The sequence below is a fragment of the Oryctolagus cuniculus genome, chromosome 10 (genome assembly GCF_051225735.1).
Source record: "Oryctolagus cuniculus isolate XC-2025 breed Fujian yellow rabbit chromosome 10, ASM5122573v1, whole genome shotgun sequence".
Taxonomy (NCBI): Eukaryota; Metazoa; Chordata; class Mammalia; order Lagomorpha; family Leporidae; genus Oryctolagus; species Oryctolagus cuniculus.
The window spans coordinates 10,994,740-11,014,468 of record NC_142876.1 but is presented as its reverse complement, the minus strand read 5'-3'; positions in this window follow the sequence as shown (position 1 = coordinate 11,014,468).

Sequence of the window (19,729 nt, the reverse complement as noted above, 5' to 3'; positions counted from 1 at the left end):
CCTGACAAATACTTTAAATTTTGTATTCCCTTGTCTCTATTTTGTTCCTTAAATTTGACTTTAAAAATATTTAGAAACATGTTTTTTTTTTTTTTTCCAATTACATTAGAACACCTTAAATTGTGTTAAACACTTCATTAACTCTTCTGAGGATGCTGGCCCTTTAACATTCTTTTATGAACTGAAAAATATGTAAGTCTACCAGCCACATGTAAGAGATTAATGCTCATTAGTCGGTAGGTGGTTGTTTTTTATGTAGTTTCTGTGCTTATCAGTGTGCTCCCATGCTTACAGATAAAGAAGAAAATGGATTATAGGGGATTAGTAATGACTAAGTGAAGACGAAAATTGAAATTTTCCAAAGTTATGATATATATATATATGATATTTCCCAGTGCATCTTTTTAAGAAATTGTACATATTATAAATTATGTTTAAAATTTATTACAAAAGCAAAACATGGTAAGTTAAAATCTATTTTTATCAAAATAGAGATGAAAGGTTGTATGAATTATTCACATGGAATATTCTCAAACACCAATTTTTTAACTCTGTTGATGATGTTCACACGTCTCTCATATATTTTAAGCATTTCTTAAATATTCCTTAACAGTTTAAAAGATGTATTTTCCTGAACTTTTCTTAAGATTTAAAACTCCAAATTATTGCATGAATTAAATTAAAAATATTAAAGACTTTTTAATATCAATTGTATTCCTCAAAACATTTTGAAACAATATTAACAAGCCATCACTTTGTGAAATCCAGATTTTAAATGTGATTTGAGAGTACTTCTCATTTTCTGGATCCATTAATATTTAATTCCATTATTAGAGAGCATATCACGCTTAATGATTACCTCAAGTATCTTTTCTAATTTGTTTTTCAGGATGATACGCCATAGTGACAATCCATCTATGAAAGATTTTTTTTTTTAACTTTTTATCAGAAAATAAGTTATTTAAGAATTTTAGGAGCTTACGCTGTGGCTTAGTGGATAAAGCCGCTGCCTGCAGTGCCAGCATCTCATATGGGTGCCAGTTCGAATCCCGGCTGCTCCACTTCTGATCTAGCTCTCTGGTATGGCCTGGGAAAGCAGTAGAAGATGGCCCAAGTGCTTGGGTCCTTGCATTCACATGGGAGACCTGGAAAAAGCTCCTGGTTCTTGGCTCCAGATTGGCCCAGCTCCAGCTGTTGTAGCCGTTTGGGGAGTGAACCAGCAGATGGAAGATTCTCTCTCTCTCTCTCTCTCTCTCTCTGTCTCTGTGTGTGCCTGCCTCTCTGCAACTCTGCCTTTCAAATAAGTAAATAAATCTTTAAAAAATAGACTTTTAGCTTCTTTATACAGATAGTGTCATCTCACTCAAGCAGTTTCCACTTAATGAAATCTGCAGACCGTAGTTTATTGGCAAGACTGAATCTAAAGACAAGATTTGGTATCACTGTCTCATTCTAAACCCTTTACAGGAAGCTAAGCCTAGTGCTACCCTTTTTAGTAGATTTTATTTGAAACTCGGGTCTCTTGACAGATCGTCTTTTTTTTATTGGTATTTTGAAAATATATAAAATTCAAAGCAACTTTTTGTGTATTTGAGCATAGAACAAGCCACTGCAATACAAAATTAAGAACCCAGAACAGATCATGAATATCTATTTTATGAATAATGAAAACATTTTTTCAAGATTAGAATTCAGATAGCAAGCAGATCCCTTTCAAGTAATGGTGAGCATAGCTGTCATCTCCCAACAGAAAAATGAAAAAACCCCAGGATAATCCAGTCCTTTCTATCTAATATGAACCTGCCCATTTGCTAATCTCTCCAGTTCTGCTGGATTAAATTATTGAGTTTCATTTTCAAATAAATCAGTGGTTCTAACAAGCAGTAAATTCAGTTGTTAGGAAAAAGAAGCAAAGGCAAAAACACATTTAGTAATTTTTGAAAGGCAACAGGCAAATCTGGATCCCAAGTCACTCATGAGCACTTTATCATATTCCCAATTAGAGATTGAAATTTGTCATTTCAGTCTTTTTTGACCCTGTGTAAAAACTTCAGCTTTTTCAGACAACAAATTTAAATATTTCTCCTCCTCCCAGCCTCAGTTCTAGGGTCTTGTTCACATCATGCTCGTTGTGACAGACGCATTTGCGCTAATGCTTCTGAGAGCCTGAATCGCGGCCCTCACTGGTTTGGTGACCTCTGCCGCTGAACTGGGAACTGACTGACAGGCCAACCTGCCTGTCTACCAGCAGCAGGATCTCCTGGGCTGAGCCCACTCAGCTGGCTGTGGTCTGGCGAGCTGAATCTCTTTTCTAAATCTGTGCTGCACTGAAACCCAGAAAAATGGGCGACTATTAGATGAGGACAACAATTAGAGCATGTGCCCTCCATCAAAAACAAAAGTTGCCAGGGAAGGCCCAAACGTCCAAGTCTGTGAGCTGATCCTCTCACTGTGTTTGCTTTTTAACACCAAAAAAAGGGAACCATTTTATGTATTTTTAATAATGAGAATGAAAAGAACATCCACTTCACAGCATTGGTTTCCAGAAAAGCTTCAATTACCAATAAGAGACATTCTGAGCCTGCTTTCTGACCCTGAATTTTAATGATTTCATTTTCTACAGTTGAGCAGGCTGTTAACAAGGCATTCTATAAAAGAAAGTTTTAAGAATCCTAAATTTTTAAATTCAAAACAATGAAAATGTTTTTATTTTCATCTTCAAAATACACTGACTTTGCTTCATTAAGGAGAAAATTGATTTGTTGTAGATTGATATGAAATCTTATTTGCTTATGAAATCCACAGAAGTCCTTCAGTATTTGGCAACTCTGGTGGGGATTAGCATTGTAGAACGCTTGCGAAAACAACAGCCAAAAATGAAGTAATTAAGGAACTACTGACAAAGCGTAGCTGGCAGGTTGCTATTGGCTGTCCACGAATGCAAATATCTATGAAAGCAACTTTCTTTTCTGCTGTTCTTATGAGATGTCACAATAAAAGCAGCAATGATGGGGCAAAGATTGTATATTGTATACTGACAGCCAAGGAATGTTTGAAACGCTCTTATCCCTGTATCTCAGCAACTCTACGTTTGTCCAGGAAAATGTTTATATTGAAAAAGATTTTTTTTTCACATTTTAATGAGCACTGGACAGTTATTTGCAGTGAGTGGCATTAAAATCATAGATTTACCTCATTGCATGAGCCACAAAGTAAAGAAAACATCATTTCAACTAAGTGTACTATGTTACTCACATAAGCTGGTTTTAATCTCAAGAGCACTTGTAATGAATTAGATATTATGATAGAACCATTTCATAAAAATAAAGCTAAATTTTTTACAACTGCAGCAATTCAAATGATTCTAGAAAACTACGTAAGTTGTGTAGAAGAAAACCTCTGCCCACTTGCTACATCCTCTGACTACACTCACACATACAAAAAGAACTGCATCTGGGGAATTGATGTGGGTGCGGCTTAGCCCCTGCTCACTTGGGGAGTTTCATGGAGGATGTCACTGCAGGCGGTCTTCCTGCTGTCTCAGGCTTCTGGCATCACCTTGGCTACATTGCATTTCCAGAAGAACCTGGCACTCGTTGGCACTGGAGAGGCTTGGCATTGCAGACAAAGTGCTTTGGGAAGCCGGAGGGAGCAGGGTTATTGGGTGGTAGACAGTGACTTTCTGGCAGACTCCGTTAGTCATTGCTCTTACTGGGCTTGTTGCGATGATTTGGTTTTGAACTCATTTCATTATCACTGCTTTTGCTGTCTTCTCCCTCAATGTAGCAATGCTAAATCACTTAATGTGACTGAGCCTCTCTGTTGTATGTAATGGCATTTGGAATTTGCAGCTACAGCAGCACCCTCGTTGAGATTCTAAAACAGTGATGCATTCATTGCTCATCGAGGCCCATAAGTTTCTAATCATTTGTTATCCAGACACATTTTATGGTATTCAGAGTTGCATTTTGACTTTTACTTTTCAATGTGAATTGGGATTTAAATTCACAAATTCCCCAATTCTTTTCATCCATATCTGTGTCCTCAAGGGAATATGAATTTCCAGATAATTCTATTCACTAAGATGCATATGCAATTGTGTTTCTCCCCCTGAAACTCCCTTCTCATGTTCTGAATTTTAGGACGTTGAATCATCAATCATTTTATGTTGGCAACTTAAAGTGGAATATTTTCTCTGCAAATAAGATGCAGAGAAGTTGCACATATGCTCATATTTTTGAAATTAGGATAATTTAGAAATCAATTGGGAAACAAGTAATAATTGCTTTATACCATGGTGTATCTATGAATAACTCTTCATAGTTCTATTTATAAGATATGTTATTCTTGAACAAAATGTAAAGATACATATAGAACTGACTTTATTTTTAAATTGCAGATAATACTTGTACATTAAAATGTACAAATTGATTAATATGTATAAGTGAACTTTTAGAGATTATGAGCTTAAGAAAATCTAAGCAGAATATGACAGGCCTGGGAATATTTTGAGAGTGAACACTTAAGGGTGGAGCAGATGGAAAGAGATGGGTCATCAGAGATTGGGGCAAGAAGAATTTTTTTAACAACAAAAGCCTTTTAATGGTTGATTTTGAAAGCCAGACTGTGAAGATGGATGCAACTGAGCAGCTGCAAACAGACAGATGGAGTATTGGGAAAAGCAAAGCTGCCAAACATTAGAGGAGAAAACAATGACAGAATCCATCTTACACTTTAGCACAATGTGGGGGACAAGTGAAATCTGTTATATAACGTCTCCCAGAGACGAGCAGTGGCACTGAAAACAAAGAAGCTTAATTGACCTCACTCTGTATCCTCTGCTGTCATAATCACTATAAGAATAATAAAATAGTGTGTTAAGGAAAAAAACTAGCAAGATCTTAAAATGTTTAACAGATTTCTAAATCTACCTGAGGTCTGTTTTGTGCATAAGAAACTGATTCTGAAAGTTACCTTGAGATCAAAGATTTGAGTTCCCCGAGGAATCCAGAGTTGTCTATTTTTTCTTTCCTATAGCAAAACTAGTTTGCCCATGACACTAGTTAGGTTAGTAGGGAATGAATGTAACAGGGGACAGTTCGTGTATACTAAGATATAATACCACATTTCTTCTGGTGATAAGATTATATCTTGTACAAGAGCTATAAAAATTGGCTTGATTAGATAATAATCAGATACGATGTTGCCATGGTAATACCATGGTGATGACTGAGTATTAGAAACAAATATGAATATGATGGATTCTTTAAAACTCCTGGATCAAGTGATCATGAGATATAAGAACAAGAAAATAAAGAACAAAAACACAATAAAAATTCCATAAAGGCCCAACATAAGGATGGCCCTAGTAAGACAGTGGTAGTGGAAATGACGGGGGGAGGGGAGGCTTCCCTCTGACTCCTCCTGGTATGGTCATTATCTGTTACATAACAATCGTGACTTACAGGCACAGCTCCCCTAGGCAGTGCAGAGGATTGCTTTGCCAACACCATTTCCTTTGAGGCAGGAAGACAATAGGAATACGTATGCCATAATTAGATAAAATGAACTGGGAAAAGCAGAGGCAGAAACAGTAAGGGCTTGGGGGGACAACTTACAGTTGTAAATGTTGTCAGGTTTCTTCATAACTGCATGTGTAATTGTATCTGAGAACAGGATGGACTATCCCAGAGTCCTATGAATATTTTCCCCACTTCTGAAACTGTTGCCTCCAGTATAATACAAATAGGGTTTCAAATGCTCCAATGGTATTACCACGACTGGTCAGGAGCATCCATCCCAGTATTTCTGAACAGCAAGGCTAGGCATGCGTGAGGCTTGTTGGACCAGCATCAAACAGTAGCATCATGGAAGTCTGGCCATAGGTGGCAAAACGCTAGGTTTAGAATAGCTCAGGGGTCTAGCCTTTGTACCCCTAGAAAGGAGAGACAGAAAAAGACAGAGACCGACCTCAACAGAGACAGGCTGCTTTATTTGAAGCAAAGAGGTTGGCAACAGTCTGTCCTTGAGAAGAGACTGTGCGCTGGCATGTTTAGAACTCGGGTTTTTATATCTGGTTAAGGAGGGAATTTGCCACTAGGGATGTGGGGTGGGGGAGATAGAAGACAGCTGGCTGAAGAGTAGGGGGCTGTTTGAAGCCTCAGGAAACTCCTCTTATCTGTTTCATAGCTGCCCTGTGCAGCTTATCTGCTTTGCTATTTGCATTGCAAGGACTTGAGAAGGGTCTGGTGAGGCACCAAGGATCTCAGAAAGGGAGGAAATTGGGTGACAGCAGTAAGAAGCAACATGTCCTTTAAGTTCCAAATGCATATTGGTACTGGAAGAGGAAGAAAAAGAAGGAGGAGTTGAAATTATAACGGGAAGAAAGAATGTCTAGGTGATGTTCTGTCTACTATGCCTTTCTGCCCTTCCCTGTGAGAGTCAAGCTACTCAGAGGTATCATGACTTAGGTCTTGAAATATGCACATTACATTGCAACTTTATAAATTTTCAAAAACAAAAACAAATTGTGTTTAGTTTTGCTTAGATGTGAATTCTCCAACAAGTTAAGATATGGTATCAATGTGGTAAGAATTGCACATAAAATAATGAGGACACATTATGTTTGATTTTTGCTTTTAGGAAAGCACTACTTTTCTTCTGTTACTAACATTCTCTTTAAAGATCGTCTATTTTAAACTTTCATAGAATATAGACCTGATCCCGAGCCAAAAGAAAAGAGGAATACTCTTATACGAAAATCTGAAATTTTCTAGACTGAATATTTCATCCATCCTTGACACAGATCACTTTTCAAAAACTGAACTATTTATTATTGTCAAAAACATGTGTTAAAGTGCATTTAATTGTACCACACTGGAGTGGGCTTTTATGGCATAGTGATTAAGATACCACTTGGAATGCCTGCCTCTCATTTTTGAGTGACAGGCTTCCAGTCCTGGCTCCACCTTGGATTCTAGCTTCCTGCTCCTGGGAACCCTGGGAACCATCAGGTCACCCATGTGGGATACTCAGATTCAGTTCCGTGTTCCTGGCTTCAGCCTGGTCCACCTGTGTCTGAAGCAGGCATCTGGGGAGTGAACCCATGTATAGGAGATCTCTCTGTGTCTGTGTCTGTTTCTCTGTGTGTGTCTCTGTCTTTCAAATAAATGAAAATAAACTTAATTGTTCCTACATAAAATCCTCCCTGATCTGAGTTGTGTTTTTTTTTTTTTTGTACATATTCAATCTGAAACTGTCATTTGTTCCAGATTACAGATTTCTTTTTATAGTATTTGCTTAATGCTCAGGCAATTCGTACCCTGCCAAGTTTAAAAGATTCCGATAAGGCCTTTGATCACAACCCCCTGTCTTTGCTTTCAACATATATCTCAGACTTCTTAATCTGCATTTATATCAAAGCCAGGCCATCCCTTGACTGTCTTAGGCTTCCAAAACTTATTATCTATGTTGGAGGTGCACAGCTGAGTTTCTTTGATATATTTGGGTACTATTGTTTTAACTCACTGAAAGTTATATTAAGTTAAGCTAACACATGTAAGATAAAAACTGAAAGGAATTATCATTTGATAAAATTGATGGATTCTTTTAAGGAAGATTTTCTATTGCCTATAGGCTACAGATTTCTAATTCAGAAAAAAATTAAATAATAGCAACTTCTCAATTGAGAACACTTGGAAGTAATAACTGCCCGGTTTTCCCGAGAGGATTATTAATAGTACTAAGAAAACATCAGTATAATTTTGAGCATCTGGTTTTTTGCCGTTTTGAAATCTGGAACTATCCCTAAAATGCCAACAAACCCATTATGACTTACTGTCTTATTAGTGATGTTTTAAATTTTCCAGTTTGCTTTAGACTGCTATAACCTAATGTACTTAATGCAACACAACAAGTTCATTTAAGTCCTTTTGCACAGAGATTCAAGAACCTATCCTTACTATCACTTGGCAAAGACTGGAAACCAGAGGTCCACATATCAGCAGGTTGGTAAAGCCCTGATCTCTCAGAATTCACTTGCATGGTGCTTATATGAGTAAACCACAAGTTGTATTTCAGCAAGGTAACTCCTTCCTCTGTCAGTATCACTTGAAGCATGCTATTGACCTTGTACCTCAGAGAAAAGCAGACAGCACCCTTACTGCAGTAAATAACATTGCTTTCAACTGCACTGTGCAAGCCTAGTGACTCATTTCAAGTGTGTCTAGTCTACTAGTGAGCTCTTCAAATGGATTCTTCACTTCTCTTCAGAATGTTTTACTTCTAGTATTTCAGTTTGATTCTTAGAGTGTTCCTCTCTCTACTTAAGTTACCTGTTGAACTTCCATGTTGATTACTGTTTCTATTAAATATATTGACATATGATTCATTGTATTTTAATCATCAATAATTGTATTTTCAATAATTTTATTTTGTTTTAACCGTACTTTAAATGTCAATTTCAAGATCTCTGTCATATCTGAGTCTGGTCCTGATGCTTGCTTCGTCTCTTCCATTAGGTTTTTCCCTAGCTCTGTCAGACATTTGTTATTTTTAAAATTGAAATCTGAACTCATTATATCAAGTAATATGGACTAAGGTAAAAGATCGTTCTTGTGGATTTTATATTTGCATGTTTAAGGGTTAAGCTATATTTAATGTTTGGCATAGCTGTGGGTGCCAGAGACTTCCAATTCTTCTGTTCTTGATTTTTTTGTTCTCTTCTGTCTGGGAGCCTCTCTAGGATCTCCTTCCTACTTAGCATCTGAAACTGCAGCTCTTTCACTTGTCATCCATTCTTATGACTTTAAGTCCTTGTTAATAAAGCACGGAGGTGGGGAAGCACTCTATAAAAGTGTGATTAAATCTCGGTGTTTAGTGGGTCTGTGCACCTGAAAGTGTATTTTCCATTTTGTGTGAAACACAAAGACCAATGGACTGGAACCGGGTAAATGTCCTCGCCTCTGGGTGGAACAGCACTCTGATATGTTCTTCCCCAGGAGGATGGAGCTTTATTAAGAAGAATGCTCTGGGCAGGTTTCATAACAGATACATTTCCCCTCCTTATGCCAGGAGGCACACTTTTTTAAACAATTGCCTTGTTATTAACATATCATCATTTTACAGAAGAGTTTTGTGAACACTAGGACACATAGAGTAGTAATAGAAATGTAATTTTTCTAAAGTTCCTCATGGAAATCTACAAACCATACATTAGTGAATGATCTTTGGATCCTGCACTATGGAAGAGAAGGAAATTAGTTAATCTGTTCAAAAGCTGTATCTATTGACCGTTCATCTGTACAGTGGATTTTGAAAACTTATCATCAATCACAGAGATGAGAGTTGCTACCTCTTCACTAAACTTCTCTTTGAATTAGGCTAAGAAGTTTTGAATTAGAAATAGAATCAGGCTAGGATGTATTGTCTGCCATGTTTTGTCAATTCAATACTGCTTTTATCCAGCAAGAATATTTTTAAGCACGGACATCTGTTTTATAGTAGATTTTTAATGACGGTGAAGACATCTAAGTGAGAACAGTGTTGTATCCACTAACCATCAGCATTTTAGATATGCTACGGTTTATACTTCCTTAATAGATGTACATCACAAAAGAATCAGGTATACTACATTGATAACAATAAAAATTTTTCTGAAAATTTTATTATGAATGAATATGAATAGTTTTTATAACAACTTAATCTAATTTTAAGATGTTTTATTTTAAACAAAATGTTTAAAAAGAAATTTAGTATTGTTTTTGTTAATCCTAGTAACCCTAGTAACTAGTATGACTCATGCATTTTAAAGAATACAAGAATCCCTGGGGTTTCATGATGAAGTAATACTACATTTATAATAATCAATACCATGCCACCATATATCACATCACCAAATATGCTGTTTTAATTGATGTTCAACAGCAGTAACCAATGTAAAATTACAGTATACATACGAATTCTGGCAGAAAAATATTAGTGAAATATTCCATTAATGTGATCCACATCTAAAAAATTCCATGAAGCATAAATCTTGTTATAAATTCAAGTCCATTTTTCCTTTAGTTTTAAAGAGTGTGGTTTTTATGTGACCTGTAAAAGTCAAATACATGATCACTTGTCTTCAAAGACTTTATAAACGGAAAGGTTAACTTAGTTTCTATGTTGAACAAGAAAAAAAATCTTGCTTACTAATGAGATTAAATTAAAGCATCAACCTTTATTCTATCATATTAAGGGATTTTGATTCATTTTTCTGACTCTAAAAATGAGTTCATTTCAGTCGGAAGTAATGATATATTACTCCAATTTATATACATGCTGAGACAAAAATAAATAAAAATACATAACGACAATGATGGTAGTCCAATGAAGGAGTTTCTATAAAAAAATAAGAATTTTCAGCAGAAAACCCCTACTCTACTTAAAAGAATTGTTAAGTTGAAAAAATAAAGAACAATAATAAAATTATGTTTCAGCCATTCTCTCAATATTAGTATTTGAACTTCTTCCAGAGAACAATGAAAGTCTAAAAAGTTCCAATTTATTTTTTTCCCAAGTTCCCTGATCTTTTGAGTTTCAAAACATCTCATGTTAAAAAACAGGTCTTCACAGGGCTCAGGAAAGACTTTGTCGATCATTCTCGGGAGTCCTACTGTCACCCCTGATTAATCAACGAAAGGCTTCAGACCTTTCCCTTCTGCCTGAATCTGTTGACAAGGTCAGATTCACACTCTACCGTCTCCTATTACTTGTATCGTGAGTGCCTGATTAGCTGAGATTAGAAAGAGAACATCTCCTCTTCAGATCACTGATTGAGCCTCTGCTTGTTTGCAAAACCCGTCTGCAGCATGTTTACCGCACTTGTCAACATGCAAGGCAAAAACACTGCTCTGAGGCTCTCGAATTCTCACATCTAGGATGCTCTGCCTATCACAGTGGACCAAATAAAACAAATCGCTGCATTTTGGGATTGGAGGGAGGGTGAGTTCTGACAGCTGTTTGCATAAATTACGTTTTCATTTGTGTGCAGCTGTTCTATAGATATTTAGCACTACTGACATTTAGCATTTCTGACTACAGCAACAATGAATAGGAGGAAGGTACAAGCTGAAAGGTGAAACAATTATTTGTAAATCTATTCTACTTTGTTTAATTATTTAATTTACTTTATTAACATTGAAGATAATGAAACATTTATAAAGTGAGACCCTGTTAATCAATTAATACAGTGTGACAAGTAATTTTAGAAATTTTAAAATACATGTATTTTAAAGGAAGACAAAGAGAAAGAGAGCAAGAGAGACAGAGATGGAGATACTCTTACACCGGCTAATTCACTCACCAAATGTCCACAGCAACTGAAGCTAGGAGACAGCAACTCAGTCTGCATCTCCATGTGTGTAGCAGCAACCCAAGTACATGAGCTATCACCTGCTGCCTCTCAGGGTGTGTATCAGCAGGAAGCCAAATCAGAGGTGGAGCCAGGACTCTAACCCAAGTATTTTGATATGCGACGTGGGTGTTCCTAGCCACATCTTAGCCACTGTGACAAACTCCTGCCCCAGAAAGATAAATTTATGGAAGATTAGTTCAACACAATTGTGTAAAGACTATGATGCAATCATAGGACGTTTTTCTGAGGTCATTTAGTGTGGAGGACAACTTCGTAATTATGTTTAAGCCTTAGTGACCTTGAGACTTAAAAGGGCAGAGTGCATTCAGCTAACAGCAAGAATTATAGTGCAACTTGGGCTACCTGGAGAGATCTCTGTGAACACAGAAACTGGTCATACCTTTCACTTTTTTTAAATGTTAAAGTCTGGTACCGGCATTGTAGTGCAACCAGCAAGCTAAGTTGCTGCTTATGCTGTCTGTGAGCAGCCACATTGGAGCACCTGTTTGACTCCCAGCTTCACCACTTGCAGCTCCCAGGTAATTGAGAGCTCCCAGGTAACTGGGTCCTTGCCAACCATATGGGAGTCTTGGATGGAGTTTCTGGCTTCAGCCTGGAGCAGCCTTGGCTTTTTGGGGGGCTATTGGAGAGTAAACCAGCATGTGGAAAGATCTCTTTCTCTATGTCTCTCTGTCACTCTTTCAAATGAATTTTTAAAATTTTGAAACTCTATATTAAAATCCTACCCTTCCTGGAAAACTCCTGAGGGCACAGACAATCAATTTATCTACAGTCAAATCCTTTATCTAAGCCAAACACAAATCTGGTTCTTAAACATTTTAATCACAAGAACCCATCAGTAAATGCTGGCTTCCAGAAAGGTGTGTTTAACACTGCAAACCTCACTTGATAATAGAAGTATGTTTTAGGGGGAAAAATCATTAAGTTTTCAGGATATTAAGATTTGTTTTATAAAAATTTGAAACATGGGGGCTTACATTTTGGTGTAGTGGGTTAAGCTGTCACCTGCAATGCCAACATCCAAGATGGGTGCCAATTCAAATCCCAGCTACTCTGCTTCCAATCCAGCTCCCTGCTGATCCACCTGGGAAAACAACAGAAGATGGCCCAAGTCTTTGGGCCACTGTACCTATGTGGGAGATATAGAGGAAGCTCCTGGCTCCTGGCTTCAGCCTGACCCAGCCATGTGGGGATTGAACCAGTGGATGGAAGATCTTTATGTCTCCCTCCACCTTCTCTGTAACTCTGTCTTTCAAATAAATAAAACGAATCTTTAAAAAATTTTGAAACATTATTTTACATATTTATTCCATGGCTATTCCTCCCTAGTTATTTGATTCTGGAGTTATTGAAATAATAATTCTCAAAATTCCTTTTTCTGTTTTGTGCCTTTTACTTTATTTTTTCCACCTGCAGAGCCCTTACCAGATTTTTCTTTAGTAAATATTTATTTGAATGACCTTTTCCCTCATTGTAATCTAGTTGCCTGTGTCTTTGCTGTATTGCCATGCACATATCTTTACTTTTGCACAGAATTTAATTGTTACCTTGTCTGTATCCCCTCTAGGAAAATAAAACTCTAAGAGAGTGACAGCCCTTGCTGGTTTATCTCCAGTTCCTGGTGTTCATCTCAGATTTGGAAGACAGCAGATCCTAGAAGTAGTATTGAGTTAATAATTCACCTTTAGTAAATAAAGAAACATGAGACAGGACAAAAGGGAGTGTCTCGAGTCTGGATGGAATAAAACGATGCAGCGGATAACAAATACATGGCATGCATTGAAGCCATTTGCCATAGCTGCCTAAGCCTGCTAAGTGAGTTCCACTAAGGAGAAAATAAAACAGAGGAGTAATTGGATGAGGGAAGACAATATAGACTTAGTGAAATTATTGCATATTGCTGGTGCCCATTATCAATATTAAATTCAGCAAAAGACATCACTGCCATATTTGTAGGCCATTTGCATTTCTTCCTGGTCACAGGAGAGAATAAAGGAATTCAGCGATATCCACAATCCATTTTGGTAACTGACTCCAAAGGTTCACACAGAAAGAGGAAGGAAAGATGATTCATAACTTCTGAGGTCTGAGAGATGTCAGAACTGCTTTTAATTATTTGAGGGAAGCAGTATGTGTGAATGCAAGGAAAGTATCTGGTTCCATTCATGGTCAAGAAATGTCCAGTGGTCTCTGTAACACATGGGGATGGAGGGAGCAAGGGTTCAAGTCTAGAAATACAAATCAAAGTCAGCCTGGTACCTTTGGTATTTGAAATCATATAAACTGGTGATATGAAAAACAAGGACACCGTGTTTAATACTTAGGACCGTTATTTGTTGTTGTTTAACAGGTGTTTCTCAGGTGGAGAAGCACACACAAGTGATTTCATTTGAGAAATGTATTTCCGCACTTTCAATATGACAAGGATCAGGGTGACCAAGCAGCATTTAGAACACAAGATGGATGGAGCAAGATTTTCTTGAAAATGCTATTTTCTCATACATGCCTAAAGGCAAAGGAGGGTGCAGTGTTTGCAGGACTGTGCTTAATTACCTGGAAAAGCAAATTAGACTGTGAAGAAAAGTGTCCTCAGTGTGGCAAATGCTTTTTATCAACTGCTACCTTATCTTGAATAAGCTCCTTTAACAGAACAGGTCTGTCATAGAAGATTAATCCTTCCAAAGGTGGCATTTATGAACATTGTTCTTGTGTGGCTTAGTATATTCTTTCATTACCTCAGCAACTTTCACACAGACATACTGCACCTGTAGTTATCTGTGTATGGAAAGTAGCAACAGAAATCCTTTACTTCTCTCAATAGGAAGTTACAGGAAACCTAGGGATTGGTTATTCTGGCTTGATATAAAGAAATATTCAATGCCCATGACTACACTGTATTTACCTATCCCTCCACAGTTTGCCAAAAGCAAATCTCTGAATCTCCATTCAGCAATTACCTTTCAGATTTGAAATTGTTTTATAGGTACGGCTATTGGCAAAATTCTCAGACATGGAGTTTGTACAAATGGATGATTTCTTTATATTACAAAAATTTGAATTCATAAATGTTGCTTTAAATGTGTATTTATTTTTAAGAAGCTAACTCATAATTAAAGTTATGCCAGACTGAGCTTAAGGGATGAGATTTAGGGGTCATTAGTATTAAAAATGAGGACACTCAGTTTACATAAGCACTTTTTTTTTAAAATTTACCTATTTGAAAAGGAGACATACAGAGATATTTTCTTTTAAGTGGTTCACTATTCAAATGGCCACAACATCCAGGGCTGGGCCAGAAGCCTGGAATTCCATTTGCGTGGGTGGCAGGAACCCAAGTACTTGGGCCATCCTCTATTTTTTTTCCAGGTACTAGTGCAGGGAGCTAGATAGGAACAGAATAGCCAAGAACGGAACCAGCCCTGCAATATGGAAAGACAGCCTTGCAATGGTGGCCTAACGGGCTGTGCCCAATGACTGCCCCTACTTTAGCTAATTGTAAACCAAGAAAGCCAAACAATCACAATAGTCTACATTTTTAAAATTAGCTCTGGATTTAAACATTGGCTATGCCTCCACGTTTAAAAGAAAAATTCTTGTTAAGATGGCTTGAATTTCATCTCATAGATCCATTTTTTCAACATTTCCCTGTAGGTACCAATCCTCTAGAAATAGGTTAAACTAAAACAACCTGATGGAAGAAACTCTCTATGAAGCTTGTTTTCCAAAGAAAAGTGTTGTTAAGGGTAACAAAATTATAAACCTACCTGGGACTGTTGTAAAGCTGATAAAAGTAAATCGCTGAGGTTCGTGGAGGGAAATGTAGATCCCAAGTCATTTTGCTTTAAAAGGTTGTAACAAAAATAGCTGAATTTCACTTGTATACAGTTTGTATACCAATTTTTTGTTTGACTAAGTGTTCTCACAAAAATTATAAGTGATATTTTTGTTTTACATGAATTATCATATTTAAATATTACAGGATGTGTATCAGGTTTTAATCATCTTTTAAATCTTTGAATAATCCCCCCAAAAACTCTTGAAAAAGTTAGTGGTATTTATATATTGAATATGAAAAAAATGCAAATAGATTAAACAATTTGAGCAAAGCCATACATATATCATTATCATGTTTTACAGAATGTAGTTCTATTTTCTACACTTTTCATCAAATAAAAATTTTATCAAAATTTTCACTTAATAGCTATGTCAGCAGAAGGTGGTAGTTGTAACACAGTGCGAATACGGAAATCATGAAAGATTGTGTCAGGTCAGGATGATGGTTACTATTACAGCTATTTTAACAAAAAATTCTTATACCTAGGTTAAAGCCATGTGGTCATAGCCTAATGCCTCCCTAACAATTTTTTCATGGAACTTCTAAATTCCATTTCTGCAACCTGATACAGATCTTTAAGGACAAGCTTTGTAACCACCCAAACAACTTCAACTCCTCCCCTTACAACTCAGCAACTGGCACCCATTTGAATGAATGTAGATCTGTGTTCAGGCTTCCCTTTACATTTAGTAAGTATTCATTAATTGCCTACTAAGTGCTAAATACAGGCTAAACATTGAAGATGTGATGATAATGTACATATGTGATCCCAGTATAATAGATACAAATAAAGAGATAACGGGTAAGGTATTAAGTAGCAAGGTGGAACATCCAACTAAACCTCTTTTGGACGGGAGAGAGATTAAGGGATTATTTTCTTAAGCAATGGCCATCAAGTGGTAAGGTAATGAAGGGATAGGAGATGGGCCTTGGCCATATCCGCACAGAAGACATAACTGCCACAGTACTTTTCTGGGAATTAAAGGGAAATGTCAGTCATGTCAAACGAAGATTTTTTGCAATGGTAAACTCATGACTTTAAAATACATATAAAATGAATACATCATACCACATTGTTTTTAGTTTATTCAAAATTGCAGTAGCCAATAAAACGCTGCAATTTGTTTCAAAAACTCAAAAGATATACATATGTAGATAAAAAGGAATAATTACATTGATCTGATTATAGATACAAACGTATCATAGTGTTTGGAATCATGTTTTCTACAAAGCAGAAATCAATTTTATAGCTCCCCAACAAGATAAGCTTCCATTTCTAAGAAACTGAATGACTTGCATTTCCATCTGCCTTTCAGAAGTTAACTTCTATCTCTGGAGATGTAAAATAGCACTTAAAAATATCTTCCAAATATATGCTAGGCATTGCCCAATATTCCACTGGTAGAACACTTACTAAATATGTGCCTGCTTCAAAATCTTTCGGAATTTTCTTACACACACACACATACACATACATACATACACACACACACACACATATATATATATCTGTGTATGTATGTATATCCAATGCAATGACCAAGGCAGATAACAGTACTGTCATTTAATCAAACAAATCTGGATTAACAAACTTGTTCCCTCACTGGACTGTAATTAGCTGTGTTTTGCTGTTGGTAGCAGGTAAATTTTAGCAGTATCTTTGCTGCAAGGAGATCATACATAGTGTCAAGTTGTTGCTAGTTATCAACTTAAAGGCTTAGCGAAACAGATTTCATTTTCCTATATTATTTCTCAAAATATGAAATTGATGTATTATTTAAATTAAATATTTAAGTAATCAGGGACAAGGAAAAATATTAATGTTAGTATTGTTATTGTCTCAACAAGTATAGATAAATAAAATTTACTTTCAACAAACACTGACATATCTGTAAATTAAATGACTTTATGTCAGTACCATTAAAAATCAATGCTTGTTAATTTAGGAGTTAATCATAATAATGTAAGAATGTGAATATAATTATAACTATGTAAACGTAACAATGCTCTTATGACTAAGATTTTTTTCTAATTCCCTCTGGAAAATGTATATATTATGAGCAAGAACTTTTTACCTTGGCAATTACACTACAGCAGGTCTTTCTGCATACATTTTACAATGGTTCATGTCCCAAAGCTTTAAAATGAGACACATATATGTATATCAATTTTTTTACCACATTAAATAATTCTCAGAATATTCTAGTCTAATGTGAACCTGTAAGCTTAAAATTATAGGACTGTATTTTATTAAAGCTACAGCAATTAAAAATAGAGTATCTATCCATTCATCTGACCACCCATCCACATAGTCAGTCAGTCTAGCTTTTATCAGTCATACAATATATGGGAAGTGAGTACCATTAGCATGCTATGATACACCATAATATAGGAGCATAAATGCCATATATCATGTCATGTTAATATCTGGTAATGCAGACATGAATATATTGAGTCCTTGTCTCAGAGGACAATGTGTGCGTGATTTGTTTGGGTGGAATTTTCAGAGTGCAGAAATGAGACATGAGAGGAGACACATTGATCATGATATAGCTGAACACATAACACTGCAATGGAATAACTATAAGGTGTTGTATAGGAGAGTTGAAGGAGGGAATATTCTATAGACGGGAGCTAATAAAGGCATGGTAAATGACTTTGCATTTTAATTGCATATCCAATTAGGAAAGAGTATGTTTATACACAAATATATATATGCCAGATGCCAGTGAGAGTTTAGTTGGGAATTTAGCTGGGCTAAAATGCCCACTCAGTACTCTTCATATGTCCCAAACCCTTCCTCTTACCACTGCAAATTCTTGGGGCTTTAGAATTTCAGAAACACTTGAGCCTTTAGGCTCCCATATCTACAGGTTGCTTATTTAATTTTACACCATCTGTTTCTTCAGATTCCACTACAGATATAAATGGACAAACAATCCAAATAATTTTAAAACATGCTAGTTGATAAATTTCAGTGCATGATGTGGCCTCTGATTTTTTTTTTCTGAGTCCATCAATATGAGGTATGTTTTGAAAGAGTCACGTTGTGATACAATTGCACTTAAATATAAAATCAAGGAACCTTGTATTTTCAATGTATATTAGCTTTCTCTGTCTAATCCTCATGCAATTCAATATGGATCACTGAAAGAAAGCTGGCTCTCCTGCACAATTAATTGATGCAGAGTATTTATTATGGATCTATCTCAAACAACACAGATGGATTTTCAGAGCTTTTGGTTAACTTGGCAGTGATGGCTATTAGTTTTTTTTTTTTCCTCCTGAAGGGTATAATCAATCAACTTAATGTGCATGTCAGAATAAATCCTCATACAATACCTAATTCCACCAGGCCATCATATAAAGTTTATGTTCAATAAATCTGCTGTTTAAACAGAAAAGAACAGATAATGGATCACTGTCCCCATGGAACAGTGTGAGAAAAATTCCTGTCCATTTTTCTTATTTTCTCAAGATAAATACATACATAAATAAACCAAAATTTAATTTCAAAAAGTTTTGGTCTGATGTGCTACGTAATTGCTCTATGATTTAAGCTGGAGTAATCTCTCTTTTTTTATGACCTCATGTCCCCAGGTGCTCTTGGTGGCAGTATCTCAAGTCAACTCAATATAAATTGGCTGACAGGGATTTTAAGCTTTGAAATCACCTGGATTTTCTAAATGCAGACATGAACATTTATGGGTCATTTATACTGCATTAAATTTTGCTCTATACTTCTGGCATGCAATAAAATTCAATTCAATATTTTATACATGCTATTTTAATGCTCTCTGCTTTTTCCTTACCAGATATGATAAGTTCACCTGGGTGATTTGCTACTTTAATAGAGGTTCTTAGCAACTTGAGTATGGTGAGTCATTATATTATGTCCCTACATTATTTAACACTTTGCTTAGAAAATTATTATCATTGATTTACCCACAGTGCTTTATAAATGTTTTAACTTTTGTATATTGAATGCTAATTTTTGGTTTAATTAAAGAATTCATGAAAACCAAATAAGCATTTAATATTGGATCTTTGTCCTTGCATATACATGGGATTATTAAATTGCATACTATTTAGTTCATTTTCCAGTTTTTCTTGGATTTTTCTTTTATGTACTTGTCAAATATTTGATTTTTCTATCTGGAGTCCACACAAGAAACTAAATTCCATATGCGCTTTGTCCATTGATATACACACTTGGAATTTCACAATGTATCTCTCACTTTATATGCCGTCAGTATTTTCTGAATTAAAGATTAATTTGCTGTACAAAATTCAATCTTAATTTTGTCTGTCAGATGCTTTGTGACCTGCTTGTTACCTGAAATTCTAATCATCTGTTGTACCACTTGTAAAAAAAATTTGTCCATCCTCTTACTATTTTATATTCCCATTCCATACTATAATTTTATCCTTCTTTTTGTTAAGGATGTATTTCATCCAGGATTCAAACAGGCATTATA